Consider the following 5,050-nt stretch of genomic DNA (forward strand, 5'->3'; position numbering starts at 1 on the left):
TTATTTTATTGATCGAGTTTTTTTTTTATTTCTCAAAGTCGGTGCAACCACCACTCGAATTCTTATTATATTCTCTTACTCCCGCACTACTAAATCCAAGACCCAGTCTTGGAATCTTTGCTGTTTTTTTTATGTGCACTACTAAATTGCCTTAATCTCTAAAATTGAACCCAAAATGATAGAAGAATCTCTACTTGACTCAGACTGGATCATAGCCATGCAAGAAGAACTAGCCCAATTTGAAAGAAATAAAGACGGGGACTTAATACCACTACCTGTTAATAAAAAGATAATAGAAACAAAATGCGTATTCAGAAATAAACTAAGTAAAAATGGAGAAATTATTAGAAACAAGGCTAGACTAGTGGCTAAAGGGTTTAGTCAAGTAGAGGGACTTGACTATGATGAAATATATGCTCCAGTAGCCAAACTTGAGTCCATTAGAATGCTACTAAGCTATGCAGCCCATAAAAGATTTAAGCTTTATCAAATAGATGTTAAATCTGCCTTCTTAAATGGGCTAAGAAAAGAAGAGGTATATGTAGGTCAACCACCTGGGTTTGAGAGTTTCATAATCCTGGTCATGTCTTTAAACTTAAGAAAGCCTTGTATGGTCTTAAATAAGCACCTAAGGCCTGGTATGAGAAATTGACCTCCTACCTAATTTCTAAAGGATTCAACCAAGGAAAAATTGATCCAACACTATTTGTAAAATCAATCAAACAAGATATCTTTATAACTCAAGTATATGTAGATGATATAATCTTTAGTTCAACCAATTCAGAACTTTTACAAGAATTTATAACCCTAATGGAACAAGAATTTGAAATGAGCCTAGTAGGTAAACTAACTTACTTTTTAGGGTTATAGATTAAACAAACTAGTGATGGAAATTATGTTTATCAACAAAAATATATCAAAGAATTACTTAAAAAATTTGGAATGAAAAATATCAAAGAAATAAAAACACCAATGACAACTAACACAACCTTAGATAATGATCCAAATGGAAAACCTGTAGACCTAAAATACTATAGGAGTGCCATAGACAGCCTCATATACTTAACTGTAAGTTGACTTGATATTTTATTTACAGTTAGTATGCTAGATACCAAACTTGTGCTAAGGAATCCCACTTAACTAATGTAAAAAGAATTTTTAGATATCTAAAAGGAACACCAAATGTAGGAATTTGGTATCCAAGAATAACTAATTTTGAACTAATAGGTTACTCTAACTCAGATTATGCTGGCTACAAACTAGATAGAAAGAGTACAAGTAGTGGATGGAAATTACTTGGACCATCACTTATCAGCTGGTTTAGTAGAAAGCAATACTGTGTTGCTTTATCTACTACTGAGGTAGAATATATAGTAATAGGAGAATGTGTTGCACAATTATTATCGATGATGCACACCCTAAAATATTTTAACTTAAATTTTAAAATACAAAAGTACTAATTGACAATATTAGCTCAATTAACTTAACAAAAAATCTAGTGCATCATTCAAGAACCAAACACATCAAAATTAGACACCACTTTATTAGGGATCATGTAGCTAAAGGCGACATTGAACTTAATTATGAGTCCAAGTCCAATTTAGCTGACATATTTACCAAAGCTCTCACTTAAATTTAATAATTTACGTCGACAACTAGGAATGTGTTCTATAGAATATGACTATTGTCTTCAAAAATAGTTTTCAAATGATTTGAAAATTCTAATGAAAAACCCTTACCTATATTTTTCTAAAAAAAATTCCCATTTCCTTAGTTTTACAAAATAAATTTTAGCCTTAGTCTAGATTAAATCCATAAAAAGCATGTTCCTATAGATTTAGGACTTGAGCATCTCACAAACACAATAGGTCTCCTTGATTATGTATTTCAAACTTAGAACAGTGTGAGATACATAGGCCCTTTGCCTGGACTTAAGATGCTTATATTAGTACATCAACGCAAGTTTGGGCGTAAAATACCAAATTCATAGTGATCAAGTTAAGTAATCCACTTGTAGTCAAACACTAACTAAGTATAATCACTTAACCTGACTAACCAAGTAAACACTACTATCCTCTGATAGTTAGTTTGTAACTAACGATTAGACACTTAAAGACAATTTCTAGTTGATCATATTATTTTTAAATAATATCAGGTTTAGGGGGAGAATATTTAAAAATGACTTTCAAAATATTTTTTACTGTTAACACATCCTTTGAAAAGATGTTTTTAAAAACTCTTTTTCAAATGGTTACTTTAAAAATCATTCTTAACACATTTTGAAAAATCACATGTTTTGAAAAATTCTGATACTTATCAAATTATATGTTTTAAAAAATTATTTTGAAAACTATTTCAATTTTTGTAAATTGCTTTTAAACCAACTTTAAAAGATGTTTTTGAAAAAGTTTCATTCTTACAAAACCTAGTCTTTTAAAAGTTTCATTCTTGAAAAAGTTTCATTCTTGAAAATTTTTAAAAATTTTCATTCTTGAAAAACTTATTTTAAAATTTCCTTAAAACTTATTCATATTTTAAAGCATCTTACAAATATTTTCCTATTTAAACTTTAAAGTTATTTGTGTAAAGGTTAGCTTTCAAAACCTAGTATAAATCTTCAAAAGACTTCCTTTAAAAAATTTTGTCTTTTAGGTTAAAAATTACAAGTGTTTTGCAAACTTTGTTTTTCTATTAGTTTGAACAAGTTTTCTTTAAACTCCCCCAATAATTCTGGGATTTTTCTTGTTGTTGCCAAGATTTCACTACTTTCCCTCATTACTTAGCATTGTTTTACTTACTCATGTTTTTTTTTGATGAATGTTAAAGGGGAGGGTTAGGGATTAAGTTAGTAAACAAAATAAATGAAAATAATTGCTGATGAAAATCAGAATAACTTAACCGTAAAAAATCATTTTTGTGCTTACTTTGCATATTTTTTCCTAACATAACCCAGGTTGTCATTGCATCAAAAAGGAGAAGATTATTGGTGCAGTTTGCACTAACAATCTAACTCAGGTTTTGATGAATGACAAATAAGTTAAGTTAGGTATTATTGTGATCTAACCACTTTACCAAATGTGCAGATGTTAACTAGATAGGTCGATAAGCCGATTGGATATCTAGTGAGAAGTCCAGATAGGTTGACAGGCTAACTGGATATCTAGCGGGAAGTCTAGCTAGGTCAACGGGTTGACCGGATAGCTAGTGTGAAGTCCAGTTAGGTCAATGGGTCGATCGGATAGCTGCTGCAAAGTCCAGATAGGTCTACGAGCTGACCGAATATCTGGCAGAAAGTCTAGCTGGGTTTGTGGACCGGACAACTGGCAAATTGGTAAGTAAAGATAAGTCACTGGAGGAGAGTAACTAAGTGAGGACGCTTCCTGATTAAGGGGGCAGTAGGTGTCGATCCAGTTTAGGACCATTTTAAATCCCTAAACTGAGACCTTGACTATTTCCTAGTTCTAGGAGGACAGGAACTAATTACTACCACTTATTATAATTATGCTAACTTTGTTTTATAGGATAGATATTTTAGTTATTAAACTAACATATTTTGTAGGGTAAAAAGGAGCAAAAGCCTTCGGATCAACAGTGTCCGAAGGCGCCTTCAAGTAGCGAAGGTGCCTTTGTATTGTTCTTGGAAGGCACCTTCCATGGCTATGGAAGGCACCTTCTATAATTATGGAAGCCACCTTCCAAGGGATAAAACATTGGAGGCGCCTTCCAAGGCTATGGAAGGCGCCCTCAATACCCTATATAAGGCAGTCTCGAGGAAGCTTCAAAGAAGAACACACATACGAGCTACTACGCATCCATTTGAGGTTCTGACTGTTTCAGGCTCCTGTTACGACTCTACTATGAAGCTGCTATGCCTGATGACTGGTCTGAGGACTTCTGATCATGGGAAACAAATCAACATCGACACACAAATAAGCTACATTATTCCCTAAGTGTCGGTAACATTTTTTGTACTTAAGTTATGCAAACTGGAAGTGCAGTCTATTTCACTTCTCCGATCTTATTTGTACTCAATTCTCTCTTCCGAAGGTACCAAAAGAGGTTTTAGTGGATTACCCATCGATAGGTCCTCGGGACCTGGGTCTTGGAGTAGGAGTCGCCGAAGGATCCAAACCAAGTAATACCACCTGTGTTTTCTTATGTTATTTTTTTAATTAATTTCCACTACGTATACTTTGATTTCAAAATGATAAAATGAGTTTTCAAAGACCACATGATTCACCCCCCTCTTACATTAATGATTTATAGTTGGATTAAATTGATTAACTCATTAAGGAGCATTTGAGTTAATTAATGATTAACTAACTCTCTTATGGTTAATCGAATTGTTAAAGAAATAATTAATTTAGATATCAATTAAGGGTTAACTAAGTTAGTGTAATTAACTAAATGGTTAACTGAATTGTTAAGAGGATTACTTTAGTACTTAGATTGAATTTGCATCCTATACTTGTAGGACTTGAGCTTAGAGCAGACAATTGACTTGAAGACGATTAGGATGATTTGTAATGATGTGGGTAGATCCTGCTTATCTTCTTGATAGCTTTGATTATAGTGTATGATTGTTTATTGCCATGTTTGATGAGGTTACAGTTACTCCCCTACCTTAAATCTGTCCTATATTACTCCTAAGTTGATACCTTATTGGTTGTTCTTATATGTTGACCTAGTGTTGATAGCTATTCAGTTATGTTTGTTTATGTTTATGACTACAGGACACTGATTTATAGGTAGTTTAGTTGTATACTAATACGAGGATATATATGTTAGTGAGATTATGCTAACCTAGACTTGATGGAAATCACTCCCTACCAAACGGGTAGTGTACTCCACATACTTTTCCCTCTGAATCAGTCCCTAGGATTACTTGATATCAATCCAGTTGTTTATTATATCTGCAATGATTCCATGGAATTAACAAGATATTAATGCTAGGTGACTAGTAACTTAGGGACGTGATTGCCTATTTTCTCCCTATATTAGTAGAATTATATCATAATATAGGGTACCAAGTATCCTAGTAGACCCTTAC

Source organism: Zingiber officinale, chromosome 3A (genome assembly GCF_018446385.1).
Source record: "Zingiber officinale cultivar Zhangliang chromosome 3A, Zo_v1.1, whole genome shotgun sequence".
NCBI classification, from domain to species: Eukaryota; Viridiplantae; Streptophyta; class Magnoliopsida; order Zingiberales; family Zingiberaceae; genus Zingiber; species Zingiber officinale.